Source organism: Olea europaea, unplaced genomic scaffold, assembly GCF_002742605.1.
Source record: "Olea europaea var. sylvestris unplaced genomic scaffold, O_europaea_v1 scaffold1015, whole genome shotgun sequence".
Classification (NCBI taxonomy): Eukaryota; Viridiplantae; Streptophyta; class Magnoliopsida; order Lamiales; family Oleaceae; genus Olea; species Olea europaea.
The window spans coordinates 113833-132194 of NW_019227472.1; positions in this window are offsets into that span (position 1 = coordinate 113833).

Consider the following 18362-nt stretch of genomic DNA (forward strand, 5'->3'; position numbering starts at 1 on the left):
CAAATTTGATTAGGAACGCGCCAATGAACCAAATTAATGTGAAATTTTAGTCAAATTTTGTTGGAAATACGCAAATGAACATAATACATGTGACATTATAGCCAAATTTGGTTGTAAACATGCCAATGAACCAAACTCAGGTGAAATTTTAGTCAAATTTGATTGGGAATGCGCCAATGAACCAAATCAATGTGAAATTTTAGTCAAATTTGATTGGAAATATACAAATGAACATAATCCAGGTGACTTTATAGTCAAATTTGATTGTAAACGTGCCAATGAACCAAATCAATGTGAAATTTTAGTCAAATTTGATTGAAAACACGCAAATGAACATAATCCAGGTGAAATATTAGGTAAATTTGATTTTAAACACGCCAATGAACCAAACATAGGTGAAAGTTTAATCAAATTTAAATGGCAACGCGCAAATAAACCAAACCATTGTGAAATTTTAGTCAAATTTGATTGGAAACACGCAAATGAACATAATCCAAGCGAAATTTTAGTCAAATTTGATTGTAAACACGCCAATAAACCAAACTCCGGAGAAATTTTAGTTAAATTTAATTCAGAACGCACCAATGAACCAAATCAATGTGAAATTTTAGTCAAATTTAATTGGGAACGTGAGAATGAACCAAACCATTGTGAAATTTTAGTCAAATTTGAATAGAAACATGTAAATGAACATAATCCACGTGAAATTTTAGTCAATTTTGATTGTAAACGCGCGAATGAACCAAACGCAGGTGAAGTTTTAGTTAAATTTGATTGGCAACGCGCCAATGAACCAAACTAAAGTGAAATTTTAATCAAATTTGATTGGAAACAGGCGAATGAACCAAACTCTAGTGAAATTTTAGTCAAATTTGATTGCGAACGCGTCAATAAACCAAGCCAATGTGAAATTTTAATCAAATTTGATTGTAAACATGCAAATGAACATAATCCTGGTGAAATTTTAGTAAAATTTGATTAGGAACGTGCCAATGAACGAAACTAATGAGAATTTTGTGCCAAATTTGATTGGAAGTGCACCAATGAATATAATCCAGGTGAAATTTTAGTCAAATTTGATTGTAAACCCGCCAATGAACCAAACTTAGGTGAAATTTTAGTCAAATTCGATTGGGAACGCGCCAATGAACCAAATCAATGTGAAAGTTTAGCCAAATTTTATTGAAAATACGCAAATGAACATAATTCAGGTCAAATTTTAGTCAAATTCGATTGTAATCGTGCCAATGAACCAAATTCAGGGAAAATTTTAGTCAAATTTGATTGGGAACAGGCCAATGAACCAAACCAATGTGAAATTTTAGTTAAATTTCATTGGAAACACGCAAATGAACATAATCCTGGTAAAAATTTAGTCAAATTTGAATGTAAACGTGCCAATGAACCAAACTCATATGAAATTTTAGTCAAATTTGATTGGAAACGCGCCAATGAACCAAACCAATGTGAAATTTTGGTCAAATTTGATTGAAAACAGGCAAATGAACCAAACTCTAGTGAAATTTTAGTCAAATTTGATTGGGAACACATCGATAAACCAAACCAATGTAAAATTTTATTCAAATTTGACTGTAAACACGGAAATGAACATAATCCTGGTGAAATTTTAGACAAATTTGATTGTAAATGCGCCAATGAACCAAACTCATGTGAAATTTTAGTAAAATTTGATTAGGAACGAGCCAATGAATGAAACCAATGTTAAATTTTTGTCAAATTTGATTGGAAGTGCACCAATGAACATAATCCAGATGAAATTTTAGTCAAATTTGATTGTAAATGAGCCAATGAACCAAACTCATGCCAAATTTTAGTAAAATTTGATTAGGAAGGTGCCAATAAACGAAACCAATGTGAAATTTTTATCAAATTTGATTGGAAGTGCACCAATGAACATTATCCAGGTGAAATTTTAGTCAAATTTAATTGTAAACGCACTAATGAACCAAATTTAGGTGAAATTTTAGGCAAATTCGTTTGGGAACGCGCCAATGAACCAAACTCAGATGAAATTTTAGTCAAATTTGATTGGGAACGCGCCAATGAACCAAATCAATGGGAAGGTTTAGTCAAACCTTGATTGAAAATACGCAAATGAACATAATCCAAGTGACATTATTGTCAAATTGATTGTAAACACGTAATTAACCAAACTCAGGTGAAATTTTAGTCAAATTTGATTGGGAAAGCGGCAATGAACCAAATCAATGTGAAATTTTAGTCAAATTTGATTGAAAACACGCAAATGAACATAATCAAGGTGAAATTTTTGTCAAACTTAATTGTTAACGCGCTGATGAATCAAACTCATGTGAAAGTTTTGTCCAATTTGATTGGGAACGCACCAATGAACCAAATCAATGTGAAATTTTAGTCAAATTTGTTTGGAAACACGGTAATGAATATAATTCGGATGAAATTTTAGTCAAATTTGATTGTAAACGTGCTAATGAACCAAACTCAGGTGAAATTCCAGTCAAATTTGATTCGGAACGCGCCAATGAACTAAATCCATGTGAAATTTTAGTGAGATTTGATTGGAAACATGCAAATGAACATAATCCTGGTGAAAATTTAGTCAAATCTGATTGTAAACACGCCAAAAGAACCAAAGTCATGTGAGATTTTAGTAAAATTTGATTGGGAACGCGCCAATAAATCATACCAATGTGAAATTTTAGTCAACTTTGATTGGAAGTGCACCAATGAACACAATCCTGGTGAAATTTTAGTCAAATTTGATTGGGGACGCACCAATGAACCAAATCAATGCGAAATTTTAGTCAAATTTAATTGGAAACACACAAATGGATGTAATCGAGGTAAAATTTTAGTCAAATTCGATTGGTACCATGCCAATGAACAAAATCTAAGTGAAATTTTAGTCAAACTTGATTGTAAATGCGCTAATGAACCTAAGACATGTGAAATTCTAGTCAAATTTCATTGTAAACGCGCCACTGAACCAAGCTCGAGTGAAATTTTAGTCAAATTTGATTTCGAACGCGCCAATGAACTAAATCAATGTGAAATTTTAGTCAGATTTGATTGGAAACATGCAAATGAACATAATCAAGGTGAAATTTTAGTAAAATTTGATTGTTAACGCGCTAATGAACCAAACTTAGGTGAAATTTTAGTCAAATTTAATTGTAAACGCACCAATGAGCCAAACATAGATGAAATTTTTGTAAAATTTGATGGGGAACGCGCCAATGAACCAAACCACTGTGAAAGTTTGGTCAAATTTGATTGGAAGCGCACCAATGAACATAATTCAGGTGAAATTTTTGTAAGTGCGCCAAGGAGCCAAACTCAGGTGAATTTTTAGTCAAATTTGATTGGGAATACGCAAATGATCGTAATCCAGGTGACATTATAGTCAAATTTGATTGTAAACGCGCCAATGGACCAAACTCAAGTGAAATTTTAGTCAAATTTGATTGGGAATGCGCCAATGAACCAAATCAATGTGAAATTTTAGTCAAATTTGATTGGAAACAAGCAAATGAACATAATTCAGGTGAAATTTTAGTCAAAGTTGATTTTAAACGCGCCAATGAACCAAACTTAGGTGAAATTTTAATCAAATTTGAATGGGAACGTGGAAATGAACCAAACCATTGTGAAATTTAGGTCAATTTTGATTGAAAACATGCAAATGAACAAAATCAAGGTGAAATTTCAGTCAAATTTGATTGTCAACGCGCCAATAAACCAAACTCAGGTAAAATTTTAGTCAGATTTGACTGGAAACGTGCCAATGAACAAAATCAATGTGAAATTTTAGTCAAATTTGATTGGAAACATGCAAATGAACGTAATCCAGTAAAAATTTTAGTCAAATTTGATTGTAAACGTGCCAATGAACCAAACTCAAGTGAAATTTTAGTCAAATATGATTCGGAACGTGCCAATGAACCAAATCAATGTAAAATTTTAGTCAAAATTGATTGGAAACAAGCAAATGAACATAATCCAGGTGAAATTTTAGTCAAATTTTATTGTAAGCGCGCCAATGAACCAAACTCAGGTGAAATTTTAGTCAAATTTGATTGGGAACACGCCAATGAACCAAATGAATGTGAAATTTTAGTTAAATTTGGTTGGAAACACGCAAATGAATGTAATCCAGGTGACATTATAGTCCAATTTGATTGTAAACGCGCCAATGAACTAAACTATGGTGAAATTTTAGTCTAATTTGATTCGGAACGCGCCAATGAACTAAATCCATATGAAATTTTATTCAAATTTGATTGGAAACATGCAAATGAACATAATCCAGGCGAAATTTTTGTCAAATTTGATTGTTAAAGTGCCAATGAACCGACCTCAGGTGAAATTTTAGACAAATTTGATTGTAAGCGCGCCAATGAACTAAACTCAGGTGAAATTTTAGTCAACTTTTGTTGGGAACGCGCCAATGAACCAAATAATTGTGAAATTTTAGTCAAATTTGATTGGAAATACGTAAATGAGCATAATTTAGGTGACATTATAGTCAAATTTGATTGTAAACGCGCCAATTAACCAAACTCAGGTGAAATTTTAGTCAAATTTGATTCGTAACGCACCAATGAACCAAATCAATGTGAAATTTTAGTCAAATTTGGTTGGAAACACGCAAATGAACATAATCCAGGTGAATTTATTGTCAAATTTGATTGTAAACGCAACAATGAACCAAACTCAGGTGAAATTTTAGTCAAATTTGATTGGGAATACGCCAAAGAACCAAATTAATGTGAAATTTTAGTCAAATATGATTGGAAACACGCAAATGACCATAATCCAGATGAAATTTTAGTCAAATTTGATTTTAAACGTGCCAATAAACCAAACTCAGGAGAAATTTTAGTCAAATTTGATTCGGAACACGCCAATGAACCAAATCAATGTGAAATTTTAGTCAAATTTGATTGGGAACGGGCCAATGAACCAAACCATTTTGAAATTTTAGTCAAATTTGATTGGAAACACGTAAATGAACGTAATCTACCTGAAATTTTCGTCAGAGTTGATTGTAAACGAGCCAATGAACCAAAATCAGGTGAAATTTTAGTCAAAATTGATTGGGAACGCGCCAATGAACCAAATTTAGGTGAAATTTTAGTCAAATTTTATTGGGAACACGCCAATGAACCAAATCATTGTGAAATTTTAGTCAAATTTGAATGGAAATACGCAAATGAACGTAATCCATGTGACATTATAGTCAAATTTGGCTGTAAACGCGCCAATGAACTGAACTCAGGTGAAATTTTAGTCAAATTTGATTGAAAAGATGCAAATGAACATAATCCAGTTGAAATTTTAGTCAAATTTGATTTTAAACGCGCCAATGAACCAAACTTATGTGAAATTTTAATCAAATTTGAATCGGAATGCGCAAATACACCAAACTATTGTGAAATTTTAGTCAAATTTGATTGGAAACAAGCAAATGAATATAATCCAGGTGAAATTATAGTCAAATTTGATTGTAAATGTGCCCATAAACCAAACTTAGGAGAAATTTTAGTCAAATTCGATTCGAAACGCGCCAATGAACCAAATCAATGTGAAATTTTAGTCAAATTTGATTGGGGACGCGCCAATGAACCAAACCATTGTGAATTTTTTGTCAAATTTGATTGGAAACACGCAAATTTGATTGTAAAGGAGTCAATGAACCAAATTCAGGCAAAATTTTAGTCAAATTTGATTGAGAACGCACCAATGAACCAAACCGATGTGAAATTTTAGTTAAATTTGATTGGAAACACGCAAATTTGATTGTAAACGAGTCAATGAACCAAATTCAGGTGAAATTTTAGTCAAATTTGACTGAGAATGCACCAATGAACCAAACCGATGTGAAATTTTAGTCAAATTTGATTGGAAACAGGCAAATGAACCAAATTCAGGTGAAATTTTAGTCAAATTTGATTGGAAACAGGCAAATGAACCAAACTCAGGTGAAATTTTAGTCAAATTTGATTGGGAACACTTCAATAAACCAAACCAATGTGAAATTTTACACAAAATTTATTTTAAACACGCAAATGAACATAATCCTGGTGAAATTTTAGTATAATTTGATTGTAAACGCGCCAATGAACCAAACGCATGCAAAATTTTAGTAAAATTTGATTAGGAACGCGCCAATGAACGAAACCAATGTGAATTTTTTTTTTCAAATTTGATTGGAAGTGCACCAACGAACGTAATCCAGGTGAAATTTTAGTAAAATTTGATTGTAAACGTGCCAATGAACCAAACTCAGGTGAAATTCTAGTTAAATTTGATTGGGAATGCGCCAACAAACCCAACCATTGTGAAATTTTAGTCAAATTTGATTGGAAACAGGCAAATGAACCAAACTCAGGTGAAATTTTAGTCAAATTTGATTAGGAACGCGCCAATGAACGAAACCAATGTGAATTTTTTTTTTCAAATTTGATTGGAAGTGCACCAACGAACGTAATCCAGGTGAAATTTTAGTAAAATTTGATTGTAAACGTGCCAATGAACCAAACTCAGGTGAAATTTTAGTTAAATTTGATTGGGAATGCGCCAACAAACCCAACCATTGTGAAATTTTAGTCAAATTTGATTGGAAACACTCAAATGAACATAATCCAAGTTAAAATTTAGTCAAATTTGATTGAGAACGCACCAGTGAACCAAACCGATGTGAAATTTTAGTCAAATTTGATTGGAAAAACGCAAATTTGATTGTAAACGAGTCAATAAACCAAATTCAGGCGAAATTTTAGTCAAATTTGATTGAGAATGCACCAATGAACCAAATCGATGTGAAATTTTAGTCAAATTTGATTGGAAACAGGCAAATGAACCAAATTCAGGTGAAATTTTAGTCAAATTTGATTGGGAACACTTCAATAAACCAAACCAATGTGAAATTTTAGACAAAATTTATTTTGAACACGCAAATGAACATAATCCTGGTGAAATTTTAGTATAATTTGATTGTAAACGCGCCAATGAACCAAACGCATGCAAAATTTTAGTAAAATTTGATTAAGAACGCGCCAATGAACAAAACCAATGTGAATTTTTTTTTTCAAATTTGATTGGAAGTGCGCCAACGAACGTAATCCAGGTGAAATTTTAGTAAAATTTGATTGTAAACGCGCCAATGAACCAAACTCAGGTGAAATTTTAGTTAAATTTGATCGGGAATGCGCCAACAAACCAAACCATTGTGAAATTTTAGTCAAATTTGATTGGAAACACGCAAATGAACATAATCCAAGTTAAAATTTAGTCAAATTTGATTGTAAACGCGGCAATGAACCAAACTCAGGTGAAATTTTAGTCAAATTTGATTAGGAACGCGCCAATGAACCGAACTAATGTGAAATTTTAGGCAAATTTGATTGGAAACACAGAAATGAATATAATCCAAGTGAAATTTTAGTCAAATTTGGTTGGGAACACGCCAATGAACCAAACCAATGTGAAATTTAAGTTAAATTTGATTGGAAACACGGAAACGAACATAATCCTAGTGAAAATTTGGTCAACATTGATTGTAAACGGGCTAATGAACCAAACGCAGGGGACATTTTAGTGAAATTTGATTGGGAATGCGTCAATGAACCAAACCAATGTGAAATTTTAGTCAAATTTGATTGGAAACATGCAAATGAACAAAATCCAAGTGAAATTTTAGTCAAGCTTCATTGTAAACTTGCCAATGAACCAAACTCAAGTGAAATTTTAGTCAAATTTGATTGAAAACGTGCCAATAAACCAAACCACATTGAAATTTTAGTTAAATTTGATTGAAAGCGCACCAATGAACATAATCCAAGTGAAATTTTAGTCAAATTTGATTGTAAGCATGGCAATGAACCAAACTTAGGTGAAATTCCAGTCAAAGTTGATTGGAAATATGCAAATGAACATAATCCAGGTGACTTTATAGTCAAATTTGATTGTAAACGCGCCAATGAACCAAATCAATGTGAAATTTTAGTCAAATTTGATTGGAAATGTGCCAATGAACATAATCCAGGTGACATTATAGTCAAAATTGATTGTAAACGCGCCAATGAACCAAACTCAAGTGAAATTCTAATCAAATTTGATTGGGAACGTGCAAATGAACCAAACTATTGTGAAATTTTAGTCGAATTTGATTGGAAACACGCAAATGAACATAATCCAGGTGAACTTTTTGTCAAATTTGATTGTAAACGCGCCAATGAACTAAACTCAGGTGAAATTTTAGTCAAATTTGATTCGAAACACACAAATGATCATAATCCTGGTGAAATTTTAGTCAAATTTGATTGTAAACGCGCCAATGAACCAAACTCAGGTGAAATTTTAGTCAAATTTGATTGGGAACGTGCCAATGAACCAAATCAATGTGAAATTTTAGTCAAATTTGATTGGAAACACGCAAATGAACATAATCCAAGTGAAATTTTAGCCAAATTTGATTGTAAACGTGCCAATGAACAAAACTCAAGTGAAATTTTAGTCAAATTTGATTGGAAACACGCCAATGAACCAAACCAATGTGAAATTTTAATCAAATTTGATTGGAAACACGCAAATGAACAAAATCCTGGTGAAAATTTAGTCAAATTTCATTGTAAACGCGCCAATGAACCAAACTCAGATGAAATTTAAGTCAAATTTGATTGGGAACACGCCAATGAACCAAACCAATGTGAAATTTTAGTTAAATTTGATTGGAAACACGCAAATGAACATAATCATTGGGAAAATTTAATCAAATTTGATTGTCAATGAACCAAATTCAGGTGAAATTTTATGCAAATTTGATTGGCAACAAATTTGATTGGGAACCTGCCAATGAACCAAACTAATGTGAAATTTTAGTCAAATTTGATTGGAAACACGCAAATGAAAATAATCCAGGTGAAATTTTAGTCAACTTAGATTGTAAACATGTCAATGAACCAAACTCATGTGAAATTTTAGTGAAATTTGATTGGGAACGCGCTAATAAACCGATTAAATGTGAAATTTTAGTCAAGTTTGATTGGAAGTGCGCCAATGAACATAATCCAGGTGAAATTTTAGCCAAATTTGGTTGGGAACACGCCAATGAACCAAATCAATGTGAAATTTTATTCAAATTTGATTGGAAATACGCAAATGGACGTAATCCAGGTGAAATTTTATTCAAATTTGATTGGAAATACGCCAATGAACAAAATCTAAGTGAAATTTTAGTCTAATTTGATCGTAAATGCACCAATGAACCTAACTCAGGTGACATTACTGTCAAATTTGATTGTAAACGTGCCAATGAACCAAACTTAGGTGAAATATTAATCAAATTCGATTGGAAAAGTGCCAATGAACCAAACCAATGTGATATTTTAGTCAAATTTGATTGGAAACGCGCCAATGAACCAAACCAATGTGAAATTTTAGTCAAATTTGATTGGAAACACGCAAATGAACCAAACTCAAAAGAAATTTTTGTCAAATATGATTGGGAACGCGTCAATAAATCGAATCAATGTGAAATTTTAGTCAAATTTGTTTGGAAACACACAAATGAAAATAATCTAGGTGAAATTCTAGTCAAATTTGATTCGAAACGCACCAATGAACTAAATCCATGTGAATTTTTAGTCAGATTTGATTGGAAACACGCAAATGAATATAATCCAGGTGAAATTTTAGTTAAATTTGATTGGAAACACGCTAATGAATAAAATCTAAGTGAATTTTTAGTCAAATTTGATTGTAAATGTGCGAATGAACCTAACTCAGGTGAAATTCTAGTCAAATTTGAATATAAACTCGCCAATGAACCAAGCTCAGGTGAAATTTTACTCAAATTTGATTAGGAACGCGCGAATGAACTCAATCAATGTGAAATTTTTGTCAGATTTGATTGGAAACATGCAAATAAATATAATTCAGGTGAAATTTTAGTCAAATTTGAATGTTAACGCCCCAATCAACCAAACTCAGGTAAAATTTTGGTCAAATTTGATTGTAAACGCACCAATGAACCAAATTCGGGTGAAATTTTAGTAAAATTTGATGGGGAACGCGCCAATGAACTAAACCAATGTGAAATTTTAATCAAATTTGATTGGAAGCGCACCAAAGAACATAATCCGCGTGAAATTTTTGTAAGCGGGCCAATGAACCAAACTCTGGTGAAATTTTAGTCAAATTTAATTGGGAACGCGCCAATGAACCAAATCATTGTGAAATTTAGTCAAATTTGATTGGAAATACGTAAATGAACATAATCCAAGTGACATTATAGTCAAATTTGATTGTAAACGCACCAATGAACCAAACTCAGGTGAAATTTTAATCAAATTTGATTGGGAATGAACCAACGAACCAAATCAATGTGAAATTTTAGTCAAATTTGATTGGATACACGCAAATGAACATACTCCAAGTGAAATTTTAGTAAAATTTGATTTTAAACGCCCCAATCAACCAAACTTAGGTAAAATTTTAATCAAATTAGAATGAGAACGCGCAAATGAACCGAACCAAACCATTGTGAAATTTTAGTCAAATTTGATTGGGAACGCGCCAACGAACCAAATCAATGTGAAGTTTTAGTCAAATTTGATTGGAAACACGCAAATGAACATAATCCACGTGAAATTTTAGTCAAATTTGATTGTAAACGCCCCAATGAACCAAACTCAGGTGAAATTTTTGTCAAATTTGATTAGGAACGTGCCAATGAACCAAATCAATGTGAAATTTTAGTCAAATTTGATTGGAAACACGCAAATGAACCCAATCCAGGTGAAATTTTAGTCAAATTTGATTGTAAACGCACCAACGAACCAAACTTTGGTGAAATTTTAGTCAAATTTGATTGGGAACGCACCGATGAACCAAATGAATGTGAAATTTTAATCAAATTTGGTTGGAAACATGCAAATGAACGTAATCTAGGTGACATTATAGTCAAATTTGATTGTAAATGCGCCAATAAACCAAATTCATGTGAAATTTTAGTCAAATTTGATTCTGAAGGCGCCAATGAACCAAATCAATGTGAAATTTTAGTCAATTTTGATTGGAAACACGCCAATGAACATGATCTAGCTGACATTATAGTCAAATTTGATTGTAAACATGCCAATGAACCAAACTCGAGTGAAATTTTAGTCAAATTTGATTGGGAATGCACCAATGAACCAAATTAATGTGAAATCTTAGTCAAAATTTGATGGATATACGCAAATGAACATAATACAGGTGACATATTGTCAAATTTGATTGTAAACGTGCCAATGAACCAAACTCACGTGAAATTTTAGTCAAATATGATTGGGAATCCGCTAATGAACCAAATTAATGTTAAATTTTAGTCAAATTTGATTGTAAACGCGACAATGAACCAAACTCAGGTGAAATTTTAGTCAAATTTGATTGGGAATATGCCAAAGAACCAAATCAATGTGAAATTTTAGTCAAATTTGATTGGAAACACGCAAATGAAATTTTAGTCAAATTTGTTGTAAACGCGCCAATGAACCAAACACCGGTGAAATTTTAGTCAAATTTGATTGGGAACGTGCAAATAAACCAAACCATTGTCAAATTTTAGTCAAATTTGATTGGAAACACGCAAATGAACATAATCCAGGTGAAATTTTAGTCAAATTTGATTGTAAACGCGCCAATAAACCAAACTCAGGAGAAATTTTAGTTAAATTTGATTTAGAACGCACCAATGAACCAAATCAACGTGAAATTTTAGTCAAATTTGATTGGGAACGCGCCAATGAACCAAACCATTGTGAATTTTAGTCAAATTTGATTGGAAACACGCAAATGAACATAATCCACGTGAAATTTTAGTCAAATTTGATTGTAAACGCGCGAATGAACCAAACTCAGGTGAAGTTTTAGTCAAATTTGATTGGGAACGCGCCAATGAACCAAATCAAAGTGAAATTTTATTCAAATTTGATTGAAAACAGGTGAATGAACCAAACTCTAGTGAAATTTTAGTCAAATTTGATTGGGAACGCATCAATAAACCAAACCAATGTGAAATTTTAGTCAAATTTGATTGTAAACACGCAAATGAACATAATCCTAGTGAAATTTTAGTCAAGTTTAATTGTAAACGCGCCAATGAACCAAACTCATGCGAAATTTTAGTTAAATTTGATTAGGAACGTGCCAATGAATGAAACCGATGTGAAATTTTTGTCAAGTTCGATTGGAAGTGAACCAATGAACATAATCCAGGTGAAATTTTAGTCAAATTTGATTGTAAAGGCGCCAATGAACCAAACTTAGGTGAAATTTTAGTCAAATTCATTTGGGAACGCGCCAATGAACCAAACTCAGGTGAAATTTTAGTCAAATTTGATTGGAAACACGCAAATGTACATAATCCAGGTGAAATTTTTAGTCAAATTTGATTGTAAACACGCCAATAAACCAAACTCAAGAGAAATTTTAGTTAAATTTGATTCAGAACGCACCAATGAACTAAATCAATGTGAAATTTTAGTCAAATTTGATTGGGAACGCGCTAATGAATCAAACTATTGTGAAATTTTAGTCAAATTTGATTGGAAACACGCAAATGAACATAATCCACGTGAAATTTTAGTCAAATTTGATTGTAAACGCGCGAATGAACCAAACACAGGTGAAGTTTTAGTCAAATTTGATTCGGAACGCGCCAATGAACCAAACCAAAGTGAGATTTTAGTCAAATTTGATTGGAAACAGGCGAATGAACGAAACTCTAGTGAAATTTTAGTCAAATTTGATTGGGAATGCGTCAATAAACAAAACCAATGTGAAATTTTAGTCAAATTTGATTGTAAACACGCAAATAAACATAATCCTGGTAAAATTTTAGTCAAGTTTAATTGTAAATGCGCCAATGAACCAAACTCATGCGAAATTTTAGTAAAATTTGATTAGGAACGTGCCAATGAATGAAACCGATGTGAAATTTTTGTCAAATTTGATTGGAAGTGCACTAATGAACATAATCCAGGTGAAATTTTAGTCAAATTTGATTGTAAACGCGCCAATGAACCAAACTTAGGTGAAATTTTAGTAAAATTCGTTTGGGAACGCGCCCATGAGCCCAGCTCAGGTGAAATTTTAGTCAAATTTGATTGGGAACGCGCCAATGAATCAAATCAATGTGAAAGTTTAGTCAAATTTGATTGAAAATACGCAAATGAACATAATCCTGGTAAAAATAATGTCAAATTTGGTTGTAAACACGCCAATGAACCAAACTCAGGTGAAATTTTAGTAAATTTGATTGGGGACGCGCCAATGAACCAAATAAATGCGAAATTTTAGTCAAATTTGATTGAAAACACACAAATAAACATAATCCATTTGAAATTTTAGTCAAATTTGATTGTTAACGCGCTAATAAACCAAACTCATGTGAAATTTTAGTCCAATTTAATTGGGAACGCACCAATGAACCAAATCAATGTGAAATTTCAGTTAAATTTGATTGGAAACACGGAATTGAATATAATTCAAGTGAAATTTTAGTCAAATTTGGTTGTAATCACGCCAATGAGCCAAACTCAGGGGAAATTTTAGTCAATTTTGATTGGGAACATGCCAATAAACCAAACCAATGTGAAATTTTAGTTAAATATGATTGGAAACACGCAAATGAACATAATCCTGGTGAAAATTTAGTCAAATTTGATTGTAAACCCGCTAATGAACCAAATTCATGTGAAATTTTTGTCAAATTTGATTGGGAACGTGTCAATAAACGAAACCAATGTCAAATTTTGGTCAAATTTGATTGGAAACATGCAAATGAACCAAACTCTAATGAAATTTTAGTCAAATTTGATTTGAAACGAGTCAATAAACCAAACCAATGTGAAATTTTATTCAAATTTGATTGGAATCCTGGTGGAATTTTAGTCAAGTTTGATTATAAACGTGCCAATGAATGAAACCAATGTGAAATTTTTGTCAAATTTGATTGGAAGTGCACCAATGAACATAATCCAGGTGAAATTTTAGTCAAATTTGATTGTAAACACGCTAATGAACCAAACTCATGCTAAATTTTCGTAAAATTTGATTAGGAACGTGCCAATGAACAAAGCTAATGTGAAATTTTTGTCAAATTTGATTGGAAGTGCACCAAAGAACATAATCCAGGTGAAATTTTAGTCAAATTTGATTGTAAATGCGCCAATGAACCAAATTTAGGTGAAATTTTGGTCAAATTCGTTTGGAAACGCGCCAATGAACCAAACTCAGATGAAATTTTAGTCAAATTTGATTGGGAACGCGCCAATGAACCAAATCAATGTGAAAGTTTTGTCAAAACTTAATTGAAAATACGCAAATGAACATTATCCTGGTGACATTATTGTCAAATTTGATTGTAAACACACAATTAACCAAAGTTAGGTGAAATTTTAGTCAAATTTGATTGTGAATGCGCCAATGAACAAAATCAATGTGAAATTTTAGTTAAATTTGATTGAAAACACGCAAATGAACATAATCCAGGTGAAATTTTAGTCAAACTTAATTGTTAATGCGCCAATGAACCAAACTCACGTGAAAGTTTAGTCCAATTTGATTGGGAACGAGCTAATGAATCAAATCAATGTAAAATTTTAGTCAAAATTTTTTTGGAAACACGGTAATGAATATAATCTTGGCGAAAGTTTAGTCAAATTTGACTGTAAACGCGCTAATGAACCAAACTCAGGTGAAATTCTAGTCAAATTTGATTCGGAACGCGCCAATGAACTAAATCCAAGTGAAATTTTAGTGAGATTTGATTGGAAACATGCAAATGAACATAATCCTAGTGAAAATTTAGTCAAATTTGAATGTAAACACGCCAAAGAACCAACATCATGTGAAACTTTAGTAAAATTTGATTGGGAACGCGCCAATGAATCATACCAATGTGAAATTCTAGACAACTTTGATTGGGGGCACACCAATGAACCAAATCAATGTGAAATTTTAGTCAAATTTAATTGAAAACACGTAAATGGACGTAATCGAGGTGAAATTTTAGTCAAATTAGGTTGGAACCACGCTAATGAACAAAATCTAAGTGAAATTTTAGTCAAATTTGATTGTAAATGCGCCAATGAACGTAACACAGGTGAAATTCTAGTCAAATTTGATTGTAAACGCGCCAATGAACCAAGCTCGGGTGAAATTTTTGTCAAATTTGATTTCGAACGCGCCAATGAACTAAATTAATGTGAAATTTTAGTCAGATTTGATTGGAAACATGCAAATGAACATAATACAGGTGAAATATTAGTAAAATTTGATTGTTAACGCCCTAATGAACCAAATTTAGGTGAAATTTTAGTCAAATTTGATTGTAAACGCACTAATGAGCCAAACTCAGGTGAATTTTTTGTAAAATTTCATGGGGAACGCGCCAATGAACGAAACCAATGTGAAATTTTGGTCAAATTTGATTGAAAGCGCACCAATGAACATAATCCAGGTGAAATTTTTTTAAGTGCGCCAATGAGCCAAACTCAGGTGAAATTTTAGTCAAATTTAAATGGGAACGCGCCAATGAACCAAATCATTGGGAAATTTTAGTCAAATTTGATTGGAAATATGCAAATGATCATAATCTAGGTGACATTATAGTCAAATTTGATTGTAAACGAGCCAATGGACCAAACTCAGGTGAAATATTTGTCAAATTTGATTCGGAATGCGCCAATGAACCAAATCAATGCGAACTTTTGGTCAAATTTGATTGGAAACATGCAAATGAATATAATTCAGGTGAAATTTTAGTCAAATTTGATTTTAAACGAGCCAATGAACCAAACTTAGGCAAAATTTTAATCAAATTTGAATGGGAACGCGGAAATGAACCAAACCATTGAGAAATTTTGGTCAAATTTGATTGGAAACACGCAAATGAATATAATCCAGGTGAAATTTTAGACAAATTTGATTGTCAACGCGACAATAAACCAAACTCAGGTGAAATTTTTGTCAGATTTGACTGGGAACGCTGCAATGAACCAAATCAATGTGAAATTTTGGTCAAATTTGATCGGAAACATGCAAATGAACATAATCCAGGAAAATTTTAGTCAAATTTGATTCGGAACGCGCCAATGAACAAAATTAATGTGAAATTTTAGTCAAATTTGATTGGAAACATGCAAATGAACATAATCCAGGTGAAATTTTAGTCAAATTTGATTGTAAACGCGCCAATAAACTAAACCCTGGTGAAATTTTAGTCAAATTTGATTGGAAACATGCAAATGAACATAATCCAGGTGAAATTTTAGTCAAATTTGATTGTAAACGCGCTAATGAACCAAACTCAGGTCAAATTTGATTGGAAACGCGCCAATAAACCAAATGAATGTGAAATATTAGTCAAATTTGGTTGGAAACACGCAAATAAACGTAATCCAGGTGACATTATAGTCAAATTTGATTGTAAACGCGCCAATAAACTAAACCCTGGTGAAATTTTAGTCAAATTTAATTCGGAACGCACCAATGAACTAAATCCATACCAAATTTTATTCAGATTTGATTGAAAACATTCAAATGAACATAATCCAGGCGAATTTTTAGTGAAATTTGATTGTTAAAGCGCCAATGAACCGACCTCAGGTGAAATTTTAGTCAAATTTTATTGTAAGCGCGCCAATGAACCAAACTCAGGTCAAATTTTGGTCAAATTTTTTTGGGAACGCGCCAATGAACCAAATCATTAGGAAATTTTTTTTCAAATTTGATTGGAAATACGTAAATGAGCATAATCCATGTGACATTATAGTCAAATTTGATTGTAAAAGTGCCAATGAGCCAAACTCAGGTGAAATTTTAGTCAAATTTGATTCGTAACACACCAATGAACCAAATCAATGTGAAATTTTAGTCAAATTTGGTTGGAAACACGCAAATGAACATAATCCAGGTGAATTTATAGTCAAATTTGATTGTAAACGCGCTAACGAACCAAACTCAGATGAAATTGTAGTGAAATTTGATTGGGAACGCGCCAATGAACCAAATTAATGTGAAATTTTAGTCAATTTTGGTTGGAAATACGCAAATGACCATAATGCAGGTGACATTATAGTCAAATTTGATTGTAAATGCGAAAATGAACCAAACTCAGGTGAAATTTTAGTCAAATTTGATTGGGAATATGCCAAAGAACCAAATCAATGTGAAATTTTAGTCAAATTTGATTGGCAACACACAAATGAACATAACCCAGGTGAAATTTTAGTCAAATCTGATTTTAAACGTGCCAATAAGCCAAACTCAGGAGAAATTTTAGTCCAATTTGATTCGGAACGCGCCAATGAATCAAATTAATGTGAAATTTTAGTCAAATTTGATTGAAAACGCGCCAATGAACCAAACCATTGTGAAATTTTAGTCAAATTTTATTGGAAACACGCAAATGAATGTAATCCACCTGAAATTTTAGTCAAATTTGATTGTAAACGAGCCAATGAACCAAAATCATGTGAAATTTTAGTCAAATTTGATTGGGAACGCGCCAATGAACCAAACTCAGGTGAAATTTTTGTCCAATTTTATTGGAAACACGCCAATGAACCAAATCATTGTGAAATTTAAGTAAAATTTGAAAGGAAATACGCAAATGAACGTAATCCAGGTGACACTATAGTCAAATTTGATTGTAAACGCGCCAATAATCTAAACTCATGTGAAATTTTAGTCAAATTTGATTCAGAACGCGCCAATGAACAAAATCAATGTGAAATTTTAGTCAAATTTGATTGGAATGCAAATGAACATAACCCAGGTGAAATTTTTGTCAAATTTGATTTTAAACGCGCCAATGATCCAAACTTAGGTGAAATTTTAATCAAATTTGAATGGAAATGCGCAAATACACCAAACCATTGTGAAATTTTAGTCAAATTTTATTGGAAACACGTAAATGAACATAATCCAGGTGAAATTGTAGTCAAATTTGATTGTAAAAGTGCCAATAAACCAAACTCAGGAGAAATTTTAGTCAAATTCGATTCGAAACGCACCAATGAACCAAATCAATGTGAAATTTTAGTCAAATTTGATTGGGAATGCGCCAATGAACCAAACCATTGTAAAATTTTAGTCAAATTTGATTGGAAACACGCAAATGAACATAGTCCACGTGAAATTTTAGTCAAATTTGATTGTAAACGAGCCAATGAACCAAATTCAGGTGAAATTTTAGTCAAATTTGATTGAGAACGCATCAATGAACCAAACCAATGTGAAATTTTAGTCAAATTTGATTGGAAACAGGCAAATGAACCAAGCGCAAGTGAAATTTTAGTCAAATTTGATCG